This window comes from Podarcis liolepis, assembly GCF_965112155.1.
Source record: "Podarcis liolepis genome assembly, chromosome: 8".
Lineage (NCBI taxonomy): Eukaryota > Metazoa > Chordata > Lepidosauria > Squamata > Lacertidae > Podarcis > Podarcis liolepis.
The window spans coordinates 32,868,476-32,882,501 of NC_139560.1; the positions used below are offsets into that span (position 1 = coordinate 32,868,476).

A 14,026-nucleotide genomic window follows, 5' to 3' on the forward strand; every position below is an offset into this window, starting at 1 on the left:
GAGGGAGCCGCAATAAAGAGGCGAGGCCTGGCCTTCATTGGGGCGGCGGCGAGGTGGCTCTCTGGGCCTTGAAGCTGAAGGGAAGCCGCAGCTGAGAAGGCCCGTCGAGTGCCTTCCCTTCACCGCTGCGAGCAGGGTTCCCTCGGCTTCCGACAACTGTTTCTGCAAGGCAGGCGTTCAACAGGCGAAGCCACCTGCTGCTGCCCTCTTTTGTTTTGGAAAAAGCCTCCCCTGTTGAATTTCTGCCACCTGCAATCAGAAAGTCTGATAGGGAGAGGCAGCATCCTCCATGGCCAAGGCCCGGAATGGGAGCTGCATTTAGTCTCTTACGGCAAAATCCCAAACTTCATGGGCATCGCAAAGTCTTTAAAGAGTTTCATCGTAGTCCACGTTGATTCAGATGGAATTGTCCTTGGATCCAGAATGTGGCAGTTCTCACCTTTAATGCCGGGCATTAGGAGCAGTGGTGAAGGCACACTATTCCCATAGCCACACCCTTTCTAAGACTATATAACCAAGAGTAATGTTTTGGATTAAAATCACACAGCTTAATTTTTCTCACATGCCTCTTCTGTTTGGCTCAAGGTCTAGTCCGATGCCTTGTGGATTCAAATACATGCTCACTATGTTTGTGGCATGTTGCTTAATCATCATGAAGTAACTTTGGAGCTTTTCAATATAAAAGTGACAGTTTAACCCCTAGCCATGCTTGCTAATGTAATCTGCTTCTGCTGCTGCTTGGTTCATTTGGTGGGATCCTCTCTGTATAAACTGGCATGCAGAGGATTGGCAAAGAGCACTCCAGGAGATGATTTCATTGTGAAATAAGTGGATATTACTACTACTACTACTACTACTACTACTACTACACATAATTGCTGGTACTTCAGCAACTGTGTGGGTTCCCAGGTTGTTTCACAGCTTATTTCAAAGCATTTGAGTTGGTTGATTTTTTATCCAAGCACCAAGAGAAGGTTAGGATAGGAGTCCTAGAATGATAAGAATTCCATCAATAGGAAAGGAGAACAGCTGCAGAAACAGCAAAGGCACTGTTTACTCAGTGCTGCCCTGTCCACACACCCTAAGTGGCAATGTCAATGTGAGGTTCTAATCTGTTTTACCACGGGTGGGAGAAGTTTCTCCGTAGAAGTTATTTTATAACATTAAAAGGGACTGTCCTTTATTTCAGACAACACCATGGAACCATCGCAACGCTAAAGTTATGCAGTGCTATAGATTCCATGAAGCAAATAAAGTAAGTTCCATGATTTCCTTTTAAAAATAATGTTGTGACAATTCTAGCATGAACTAGGACAAAAAAAGGTCACACCACCAGCTGCTGAATGAAACGCAGTCATAATATAAGGATTTCAAAAGGACAAATCATTCCTTCAAAAGTGGTGTACATCTAAATCTCAATTTATACATTCAGCACATTCATGCAGTAAAGGTCTTTCTGAACTGTACCACTTCATGTTGCAGGTGGGAGTAAATGTATGTTAAACCACTTTCCCATCAGAAAAATATACCACCAGTGAAAACAGCATAAAGGGGAGAGAATATCTTATTTCTACTTCAAATAAATTCCTAGCTGCTTCTTTGGCACAAGACTAAGCAAGGACAGATTGATGAATACTGACAAAAATCATGACACTGCTGTCTTGTCAAAAACTGGTTTGTGTCCTTTCATAGGAAACACAGGATTCCACACCCTCCCTCTGCATAATTCTGCAATTCAAGGTAAAATGTGCCACAACCAGAAATTTGCCATCTGGCTGTCTTGATATTCATGATTGTTTTTCTTCGTAGGATTAGCCACATAGCCCAGTTGCCCCACAGTCAATATTCTGGAACTTGTGTGCATAAAATTGGCCATATCGTGAATACTGAAAATATTTATGTGCACTAAAAGCTATGCATTTGTGTTTGTGTGACTGGAGGCATGAGCTTGAAAAGCCACGCCACAAACACAAAAGCATACCCCTTCAGCCAAGAGGTGAAAAGATGAGAGAATAGGACGGCAAATTTGATACACTGTCTGAAATACAACAGGTTCATTGATGACAACCACCTCTGTGGCGAGGAGACACAGCATACTAGATTCTCAGTTACACAACGGGTGACACTCTAGAATCCTGGCTCAGTAAAGCAGAAACAAACAGTACAAGAAGTCTACATAGATGGGGATTTTGTCCAAAGCATTGGCACTTAAAGGTTCAATTAAGGTTAATGGAAGAGGAAAGGTAAGAAAGATGTCAAAAATAGGGATACTGGGTAGAGAAATGCAAATACAGAATTACCAACAATCACACCATGCTTTTACATCTTGTGGTCAAGCTGTGGACAAAACAGCAGTCTGTGTACAGTATTTTTGCAACTGTTTGTGAAACGATGAGCAAAGTGTTTGTAAGACATTTTTGCAGAAATAGACCACCCTGAGATTACTGGTCATTCTGTATGTCTGTTTTTCTCTACAAAGTATAGCTATATTTAACACCCTACCTTTCCTGTCTTGCTTACCTAGTCTCATTAATATCTAGCTCTCACTCTCTAGCTTCTGCCTGCTTCTAGCTCAGCTGTCTCACACACTGGCGTTTGTCTTTCTCTCTACCACCCATTCGCTCTCTGGCATACAGCAACCCACTTTGTTATAATAAGGAACATACTTAGATGGTAACTATGGCCATTCTCTCACAAAGGGACTTGCCTGACCCATTCAACAGTGGAACAAATCCATTAGATTTTAACCCTTGCTGGATCCAGGATTCCAGGAATTACAAGGGACTTGGGTATCATGCAGACTAAACTCACAACAGTATTATATAAACAGATATAAAGGCAGAAAGCTAGAAATAACAGGCTCAAATCTTAAGAGTCAGTGAAAGCCTGAAAAAAGACGTATATACATCTCTGAAGCAACTAATGGATGATGCTTTGTGTATGACAAAGGGAAGGGGTGTTCCAGAGTACAGGGACAATACACAACAGTATAATTGTAGAGTTGGAAGGGACCCTGAGGATAATCTAGTCAGTTACCTGGACCTCCAGTGACAAGGATGAATATAGGAGGACTACAAGCTATTGGTGGTGACCCTGCCACTGGTGGGTCCATCCCGCCAAACAGGATTCCTTTTAAGTCCTTGTCACCAGAAACCTGATGATGACATCAGGCAGAGGTGTCGGCTGACAAACTGCTGAGTCAAACTGGCTGGCCTCTCTAGGAGCCAAACTCTCCTGCAAACGTACCATAGGCAGAGGACAAGAAGGCAGCAGTTGTTAAGGAACACCTTTTACTGTCTACCCAGATAAATGGTCCTCTCTTCTTTCCACTCTCCTGCTGGGTGTGCACGTGTGTGTTAGCATCCAGAGCCCAAGACATTTTCTTTTACTTACTTGCTTCTTGCTTATATGTTTGACCTTTGAATGTTTCTTAAAATTTGCTGATCTATGCAATGTTTGATTTGTCTTCTGCAGGGTTCTCACTTTGCAAACCTTCAGTTCCTGGTTTCATAAATTACAATAACAAAATTGCCAAAAATAGAAGCCATTATAAGTCTTTTTTTCTCCCTTAACTTTTGTTTTTCGTTAAATCAGTTAAATCTGTTGTCAAAGCAACAAAAAGACCAACCTGGCTTATTAGTTCCTTTTATATTGCACAGAAGAGAAATAAAATGCGGGCAAATGTTGCATTTCCCATGGATTTATAGATAAATTTAACATATCAAAATGAGAAAAAGTCAATAAAACCAGTTTCTTATTTGTTAAAAAGGGGGTGGGGATTGCTTGGGCATTTTATCAGGCCATCGGGACCTGAACCTAACACCTCTAGAAGGCCCAAGTATGTAAAAAAGGCAACACCTAATGGAACTTTAAACTCAGCTATGTGTAATTGACTGGAGATAAGTCAAACATTGCTACACTAGGGTAGAGATTTATATTTCTAATTGAAAACAGGTGCAAAATAGGATACATTCTATGCCGGTGTTACCAACACAAAGCAGTGAGAGGAGTTGCCATTGTAACAGTACACAACCTTGTAACAGCTATCCGACCACAAAAACCAGTGTGGCTGCATTTTGTTTGTTTGCTTGCTTGCTTGCTTTGGGGGCAGTTCCCAGAATAGCAAGAGGTATATATTTGTTTTAAAAGTTAGAGGCTGGAGGTCAGGGATGCAGAACCTCAGGCCTGGAGGCCAAATGCAGCCTCCTGGGCCTTTCTATTTGGCCTTTGGGACTAAAACAGGTTGTGCCTCCCCATTAGTTTCCATAGCTTTGGATTCAACATAGAGCATCAATCATACACGGACCAGCTCTGCTATTGTCCTAACTTCAAGATGATGTCACTTCCAGCCAGGTGACAGGGTGGAGAGAATGAATCATCCCATCACAACATGGCCCATTAGGATGCTAACAGAGGCACTTACCTGGGTCAGCTATGGAACTGGTTTGATTGGTTCAGCAATCAGGTTTCTTTTTGTAGATTCTAACCTCACAGATACAGAATCACAGGTTTGGAAGGGGCCCACAGATATTATCCAGACTACCTCTCCAACCCTATAGCAATGCTTCCCTGGTGTTGGGCCACTTTGGTATCATTGATTGCATGACTTTTATTTGGAGATCCAGCAGATATGATACACCTATTTTGACCCAGCGACACTTCTCAGCAGAATTTGAATCGCATCCCCTGCCAGAATTTCAGAGAACTGGACTAAAGAGTGAGAGTGCAGCAGTTGTGGGCATGGGTGCTGTTCATGATGACCTGCTCTGATCTCTCGTCCCTCCCGTTTCCACTCCCATGCTGAGTAATACCCAGAAATCACAAGGAGTCTTCACAGCCAGTGCATGGAAGAGGCAGTGGGACCATGTCTCCAGCTTCCAACCACTGACCTCCATGCAGTAAATGGGGAGGGGGATTCTGCACCCACATACAGCTGTAGGCTGTATGCTCCCCTTACTTTGTGGTTCTATCTACATCCCCCTTGAACTATACTTTAAAGTTAAGAAGTTTGTTATTTGACTTCTGGATATTTTAAATCACCTTTCAGGAGTGGCTGAGCTCCTCTGAAATCAGAGTCCCATTGGTTTGCTTGTTGCCAGAGTGCCAAGATCCAATGAAGCCAAAATAAGGGTCAAAAGTTGCTAACAATTGGCCAGCATCCCTGGAAAGTTTTATAGAGTATGCCTGATTAAATAATGCATTAAGCCTGGGCTTGAATTCTTTCCCTACTTATGAACACAGTAATGTCTGATTTCATTTTTTTTTTTACTTTTCATGTGCTTCTATGGAAAAGCTCCATGAGCAGAATGACAGACTGAAATCAAAAAAGGAAGAAAAATAACAACTCAAAATTTCTGTAATTCCAGACAGATTTGTGTCATTCTGCTTTCTTACTACACTTATGATAGGTTTTATCTTTACATTCAGTAAGAAACTGTTAGACATGTTTTGACATTTTGCTATGTAGAACGGCTGTTGAATTGTACATGTTAACCACTAGGTGGGGCAATGAAACAAACCTAAATAGACCCTTCAACATCAGATTGTGTGCAGCAGCTTGAATCTTTACATGTGCTTCTCCCATTTGAATTTATCTTTTTAAAAATATTGTAGGCATTTTCAGTACACTATAACCCCTTTCGGGTTGCTATAGAGAAAGTCAACTGCTGTTATCATAACAGCTTCTAAGCCTACTGTGCATATTTAAATGGTTAACTAAAATAAAATGACCCTGCCTAATGGTGTTAGCTAAGTAAGTACATTTTCTATGCCAATACACAAGAGACACCTGTAATAGGTTGCATATGTATCTGTACTCTTTCCAGTTGGTAGCACCATTGCTGCCATTAATGCTGTTTCAGCAAATACTGAAAACTTAGCTGTTTACCAAGGCATTTGCTAGCTACTTATGTCAGCCATTTGTCATAACTGTTTATTTGTACTGTCTGTTCATGCTGCTGGATTAATATTATGGTTGCTGTTGTATTTTTAATGGATTTTATTCTAAACCCTGAGCTGTTTTCGTAATAAATGACACATACATATTTTAATAAATAAAGAATCCTACTCCTTTGTGGAGCACAAAATAGCAAGGAGCCATGCAGACAAGCAAATATCTATACAAGATGTGGAAAGGGGCAAGGGACAGCAAGCCCCTCTCAGTATATATCAGCACCCTTTCTACTTGTGATTCCCAGCAACTGGCATTCGGAGGCATTCTGCCTCCAATGGTGGAGGTAGAACATAGCCATGAATCTGTTTGATCCTCTAAGCCAGGCATGGCCAAACTTGGCCCTCCAGCTGTTTTGGAACTACAATTCCCATCATCCCTGACTACTGGTCCTGTTAGCTAGGGATGATGGGAGTTGTAGTCCCAAAACAGCTGGAGGGCCAAGTTTGGCCATGCCTGCTAAGCCTTCCAAACTGGTGGCCATCACTACATCTTGCAGGATAGAATTCCATAGTTCAACTATGCACTGTGTAAAGAAGTACTTTCTTTGCCTGTTCTGAATCATCCAGTGTTCAACTTTACCGAATGGCCCCAAGTTCTAATATAATGAGAGAGGGAGGAAAACTTAATCCACTTTACACATCATATTATTACACTTCTATCAGTAACCCCTCACCATTTTTCTAAACCAGGGTTTCCCAAACTTGGGTCTCCAGCTGTTTTTGGACTACAACTCCCATCATCCCTAACTAGCAGCACTAGTGGTCAGGGATGATGGGAATTGTAGTCCAAAACCAGCTGCAGCCCCAAGTTTGGGAAACCCTGTTGTAAACTAAAAAAAAACTCCAGATGCTGTACCCTTTCTTTACTGGGGAGTTACTCCAAGCTCTTGATAATTTTGCTTGCCCTTTTCTGAACCTTTTCCAGCTCTACAATGATTTTTTTGAGGTGATGTAACCAGAACTCTATTCCGAGTGTGGCCTCACCATAGATTTGTACAATGACATTGTGATGCTGACAGTTTTATTGTCAATCTCTTTCCTAATTATCCCTAGCGTGGGACCTGCCTTTCTCACAGCTGCTGCACATTGGGTCAACATCTTCCTCAATCTACCCTCTATGACTCAAAGGTCTCATTCCTGGTCCATTACTGCCACTTCAGACCCCTTGAGAGTATATGTGAAATTAGTATTTTTTTGCCCTAATGTGCACCACTTAACACTTGAATGCAATGTATTGCACTTGCAATGTTATGTCATAAACCTTTGCATCAAGGTTCCTAATGATTCTAGGGATGTGCGAGAATAATGACACACTTGTTAGTAATTGGTGTCAGGCACCTTTTCAGATGTGCTGAAGGGGAAACAATTACAAAAATTACTTAATGAGACAATTGCTGAGCCACTTGCCTGCACAGAGAACAAGCTATTTGGCATTGTTTTGGCAAGAGTAAAGCTGAGCCTGAGCAGAAGCAAAGTTTGAGGAAGGGGATCCTGTGTGGTTTGTCACCACCCACCTCTCCACTGGCAGGAAGTTAGACTTTCAAGAGGTGTCCCCTGCTAGTTCAATTTGTGCTTAAGCAAATAACTAGACAGCAATAAATAAATAAAAAATAAACAACTTAAAAGCAGGAATGAAACAGAAGACAACTTGTTAATAAAAAAGAACTCAGTGGTTCCACAGTGGGACATACCACTCTGTTCCCTATGGCCCAGTCCTAAGAGGTCCTAATGGCCCCTGTAAGAAGAGAAGAAAAATCCTGGTATGGGCTGGAGTAAGAGAAGGGAGAAGATGGGAAAGGAAAAGTGGAGGCCCCTGAACATTGGTGTGTGTGTTGGTAGGTGACCCAAGGCCCCGGACAACCTTCAGCTCTCTGTGTCCAATGACCTCTCCCCTGCAATAGTCACTTGGATCTCCTTCCTCCCTACAGAGAAGGAACTTATCACAGTAAGAACAAACATTTGCTTCTCCTGTAATGGAGGAAGGGGATCCTGTGTGCAGTGGCAGAGTTTCATGCTTCGGCATGGGTGTGTGTGTGTGTGTGGAGAGCAGGCGGGGGCAGTGTGGTGCGCTGCCTGTGGGGGCGTGGTCCCAGTGTGGGTGGGGGAGCAGCCGCGATGGCACCCCACTGGGATCATGCTGTCGGGGGCAGTACGCTCCCCCCGCACTCCTCTTCCTCTGCCAGTGCCTGTGTGGGATGTATCACAGCAATTACTGTGGGAGCTGCCTCTAGTGTTCACCACCTAATGATTCTGGGGATGCCTTGTGCTCCCAGGATTGGGGCTGGAAGAAGACAAGCATGGCCTCTGATTAGTGCAATTCTTCTGTGTGCCTGAGTTAGATCCTGATACCTGCGCATGGTAATGAGCAGAATTCAATGAGGATGGACTCTACAGAGAGGTTTCCAAGGCTGGACTGATTTCTGAAAAACACACACACACACACACACACACACACACGTGTGTGTGTGTGTGTGTGTGTGTGAGAGAGAGAGAGAGAGAGAGAGGGAGAGAGAGAGAAGGGCAAAACCCAGTGAAATGAGAAAGTGCTGAGAAAAGATGTAGTTAATGTCAGGAAATCAGCTGATATTAATGTTTACAGCTGAGAGTATGAAATGCCATTTTTTTATAACTAAATTTATTGTTGGCAGTCTTCTAAAATATCATTAGAAGAGGCAACACATTATTAAATGTAACTGAAAAGAAAGTTTTGTTTTTTTAAAAAAAAGCACAACCATGTTTAACTTTATCCACTTCAGTTATTTTGCTTCATTATAATCCTTCACTTCTTACTCCCTGTGATATGGTAGATTGCTTCACCATGTATGATTTTGCAAAAATACAGGCCTTGCTTTCTATCCCTTTTGGTTAAAATACTGGTCCATACCCATCTTGGCTACAACACCCTTCTCTCTGCCCTCCACAATGTATGTTGGCGTGCATTTGGTAAGTTTATTGTCTTTGTACATTGTATTTGATTGATTTATAATCTGCCCTTCAGCACAAGGCACTGAGGGAGGAGTATGCTTACAAACACTAAAACCAGCTACCATAAAATACAACACAAACAGTAAAATACAAACGTAACAGGCCATAACAAGATAATAATACTCATGGAAATGTAAGGAAACTGAAGGTACATTCTTTCACCTTCTGGTGGACGTGCCCAAGGATTAAGACTTTCTGGGAGATGATTTATAATGAGTTAAAAAAGGTATTTAAATATACCTTCTTGAAGAAACCAGAGGCCTTTCTCCTGGGCATAGTCGGCCAATCGGTGTTAAAGAAGGACAGAACTTTCTTTATGTATGCTACAACAGCAGCAAGAATACTTATTGCAAAGTATTGGAAGACACAAGAACTACCCACTCTGGAAGAATGGCAGACGAAAATGATGGATTACATGGAATTGGCGGAAATGACTGGCAGAATCCGAGACCAGGAAGAAGAGTCGGTGGAAGATTGGAAGAAATTTAAAGACTATTTACAGAAATATTGCAAAATTAATGAATGTTAGAATGATGTTGGATTGAAGTTAAGTGGTTTCTAGCTGTAATGGTATAAAAGAATATGAAAAAAATGGATTTTTAACAGGTAAAAATTTAATGCTATAATATATTAAGATTAAAGATCAGGATAAAATAAGGAGGGAAAGGAATTGCTGAACTAATAAATTGAACTGGAATACAAAAAAGGGAGGTATGAGGAGGTCCGGGAAACAAGCAAATGAAAGATAAGTGACAAAAAGATGGAATTGTTTTTAACTGTTTTTTATTTTGTATTCTTTCTTTTTCATTATGTAATATTGTGAAAACTTTAATAAATATTTATTAAAAAAGAAGAAGATGATAATACTCAAAAGAAGGCATGAAATCCAGCTAATAAATATGCTGGATGTCTAAGCTTTCGCTTGGTGCCAGAATGTTGCTGGTGTTGACGCCAACGAAGCCTCTCCAAGGAGGTTGCCTCAGATACAAAGCACCATGACTAAGAAAGCTTTGTTTGGTCACTGCCTGCCTGACATCTGGTTGCAGGGATCTTGGAGAAAGGCGCTTGGTGAGTTGTGCAGCTTCATGTGAATGGAGGTGGTCTCAAGCCCTTTAAGTGGTCAAATGACAGGAAGTGGTCCTGCACTTATCCAAATTTTGTGATGCAGTTCTCCACTCACTCAATATTTACAATAATGCATACATTCGGGGAAGGCATGAAATAAAAAATACATTCATGAAAATAACACACAAAATGCATTTTTGGGGGGGAAGTTGCTTGCAAAAACATGCACATCAGTCAAAATTGCATACCAGAATGCGTTTATTAGGGAGATTCACAATGAAATGCTATTGAATTTTCACGTGAATTTAAAAATAATACTCACATATTGCTGAGAAATGTGAACTGAATTTAAAACTGGGAAAATGAGAAACTGAGAGAACTAAAACGGAGAGATCTTTTCAACCCTACCACTGAGCCGTATCGCTTCTCCACTTCAATCTCCAGCATCTCCAGGAAGGGCTGCGGAAGACTCCTTGTCTGAGATCCTGGAGAGACACTATCAGTCATTATAGACAATACAGAGCTAAAGGACTGGCTCAGTATAAGGCGGTTTCTAATCTACCTCTGAGATTTCCATTGTGGTGCTATGTATGACACTTTTCTGTTAAGAAATTGGCCACTGAGCAGACAGCATGGGCTAGTTAACCTCTGACTGCAGTACTAAATCTCTGTGCAAAAAAGCTCAGTGCTATCCTGGCCCCATCCTCAAGCTGGGAGGAAGTGTTACTAGAAAACGGAGAGCTATCAGGCTTGGATCCAACAGCTTTGTTCTTAGGTAGACAGCAAACAAGCTCTTCAACCACGGACATTTTTCTTGTTTCCCCACTCCTAGTGCCTCAGAGGTCAAGTTCCAGAGAGGGGCTCTCAGCCAAAGCGAGATCAGTTCATCATATGAAGAATGAGGGCAATTGTAAAAGGCCTGAAGCACCGCACATTTCGCTCCAGGATTTCCTCAGGCTTGAGGAATTCTCAGCTTGATTATGCCTCTCAGGCCACAGAGTGGGAGTGCTTTACGGAGTCTACTGGAGATTCAGCACAGGAGCAGCCTAGTGGGAAACGCTTTTATCACCCACAGAGAGGTGTGTTCTGGCTTAGCTTTCATTTAAGTCTTAAGAGGATTGCTAGCAGCTCTCTGCTCTGCCGGCGACTCACAGAAATTTTGGTGGGTGGGTAATACACACCACTGGCTGATGATGGATATGCACACACCCCCCCACTGTCAAAACAGCTTTCCCTTCCTTTTCCTAAGAGAGCCCTGTTTTGAACAGAGAAAGGGCTCCGATAGACCACTGTGTATTTTGCAAGGACATTAAAGCTTGTTGCATAAATTGCTCATTCCAAACAAAGGATTAACCACTCGAAAATGCCAATGCCATCAGTTTGGTGCAGCGTTAAAAGGGCAAAGGCTCCCTCTTCAAAAAACAAGAAGCTTCAAAGTACTGTATAGCAGTTTCATCAGATAATTGCGCCCTTTAGGATTTCCTGATAATGCCTTCAGCAGGAAATGACTGTCCCATGATACTCTTGTTTTTTACTTAATGTTTCATCTGTGTAATTTTGATGTGCTGAAAGGAGACATTCCAAGCCACTTACTCTTGTGATCTATAACCAAGCACATGACATTTGGAGATCTCTGGCAGACTCCTCTTCTGATTATTGAGTGAAACAACAACATAGACTTATGCCAGATCAGAGCACTGGGCCATATAGTTCAGTATTGTCTACACTAGGGAGGTCCTCTAGATATTGCTGGGACTACAGCTCTGATAATCTCTGAACATTAGCTATGCTGCCTAGGGCTGAGTTTGAGTTCAACATCTGGAGAGCCACAGGTTCTATGGCCAGTGATGCAGTTAGGGCTGGACTTTGAGGTCAAAGTCAAGGTCTTACAGCTCTACTGAATGAAATTGTTAGTTCTTGAAGGATGCTTGCAGGGTAGAAAACTGTCAGTACTGCCTTTGCAACAGTGGAGAAGCAAGCCAGCCAGCAAGAAAGGAAGAAAGAAAACAGAGGCAGAGAAGGTTATAATCTTTGCATTCTTGAAGCATTTTATCTGAAATGGAATTGTTATCGTGGGTTTTCCTTTGCAGCCCAAAGGCAGCTTTTATTTGATTTCTTTATACAGTTTACATCTCAGTTACAGTTAAGACTAGTTAAATGTATACATGTCAAATAATCTCTCAACAAATCCCAAGAACTACCATCAAGACAGCTTCAGGAAAATGTCAGCCTAAAATAACTTGTCTGCAGAAAATCGACAACATTGAGCTTCTCAGGGTTGGATGTTCCACAGCTAGAGTGGAACCATTAGGAGTACCATACTTCTGTTCTGCTGTGGATTCAACTCCATAACTATCTGGACCAAGGCTTTCCTCACACATCTCAACATCTGGGGAGGTTCATATGGAGAAGGTTCTCCATATTGTTAATGCACACTAAACTCCAAATAGTGAGAGATCTCATGGGAGCCAACACATAGAGTATCTTGGGTTTAATTTTCTTGGAATGAAGGTCATCAGAGATTGTGGTGTCAATGAGATCTATGATTTTATTTACACGTGCTGAGTCCATGCTGAGTCCCAATGGAAGTGCTCACAGAATTAACACTCCCAACATTTCTCACACTTCCATTAGGTTTCTATCCCCCTTCCCAGTTTTGGATTACCAATGTGATTGCCTCCATCTGGGAATGGGGGAATAGGCCCATTCTGGAAAAATCTCCAGCCAGAAGTTTCAATGGCAGTGAGTCACTTGTACACTTTAATCATGGAAAGAGATACTTAACAGATTGGGCTAGAACCACTAATTTTATAAATAGACTAGTCTGACGACTTTGACAGCCTCTCTTTTTATATAACCCCATTTTACCTACATAAAATTACATCCAGACCACCCCCATCTTATAACAATATTATAGCATGGCACCAAGTTACAAAAAAGTTTTATAGGAAATCACTATGATCTTGCAATGTACTAAAAGACTGAGGGCTAATGGATACACGAGGCAGTAGAAGATTGAGGGTTAGGTTCCTGACTTAAAAAAAAAAATGTTTAAAAGCAGCCACAAGGGATGGGAAGTTAGGTAGCTGCAAGAGGTGAGGGGGGGGGGGGAGAAAGAGAACACATCACCAAAAAAGAGGGCACATATTTGAATGTCTGGTTTTTCCATTAAAGGAGAGACGGACACAATGGAAGCCAAACCCTTCCTGTCCCCATGCTGTTACTCCAGAAACCTTTCTTCCAGCCCAGCTCATTTCCAGTATAAGAGCAAAGGACCCATGGGGAGCCTGTAGCTCTCCATGTCCAGAGACTAATGTCAGGTCACAGTCTAAGGTCAAGTGGGGTGGGGGTGGGGAAGGGATCAACAAGAGACACAAAGGCCAGTCATAGATCAAGGTAACACAGCCCATCAACACACCAGAGGACCAATCCTGTTCCAACAGCTTTCTCAAGGAACTGAAGGCTTTTATCCAGTATCCCTATGCACAGCTGGTGGCCACCAGAGCTTTCCCCTCACACATAGCCTATTACTCTGAAGGCGGCCTTGACTTTCTGAAGGACGCTCCATTGCCTGGCCACTGCCTAGTCTTGCACTAGAGCTCTCTCAGGCTCAGCTTCTACCTCCAAGTCTGGGGTCTCTATTGGAGCAGCAGCTGGGATGCCATATAGTCTGACGGTCCTGGTTTGGCCTTGTTACCTGACCCCACCTCTACCTCCATACCGTTCCCTTCAAGGATTACCAGGTCTTCCTCTGATTAGAATTCCTTGAGAAGGGGCATGGCATCATCAGCTCTAGCCATCATGGCCAAGAATGATGGGACTTGTAATCCAACAACATCTAGAGGGCACCCAGCCCCCTACGCTGGCCTGTGTGAAGTAATGAAATAAAAGTGGGAGGGAGTTTAAGTTCCTTCACTTGTGTTTCCCTTTTGATGCAGAAAATCAGGCCACCGCCCATCACTCCATTTATTATGTGAATGGGATAGGTCCCTAACATGGCTGCCTAATCACAGGTTGCCCCTAT

At 42.3% G+C, this 14,026-nt stretch overlaps 1 long non-coding RNA gene across 2 annotated transcripts; it reads left to right on the forward strand.

Annotated features, from left to right (window-relative positions):
- The first annotated feature begins 46 nt into the window (after positions 1-46).
- LOC310713421 lies at positions 47-6,099 on the forward strand. 2 transcript variants are annotated; one of them, XR_014529224.1, is made up of 4 exons: positions 47-169; positions 1,190-1,255; positions 1,693-1,740; positions 5,294-6,092. It is a non-coding gene; the product is annotated as an uncharacterized lncRNA (long non-coding RNA). The 2 variants fall into 2 exon arrangements; XR_014529225.1 differs by lacking the exon at positions 47-169 and adding an exon at positions 174-466 and having other exon boundaries at positions 5,294-6,099.
- The last annotated feature ends 7,927 nt before the right edge of the window (positions 6,100-14,026 follow it).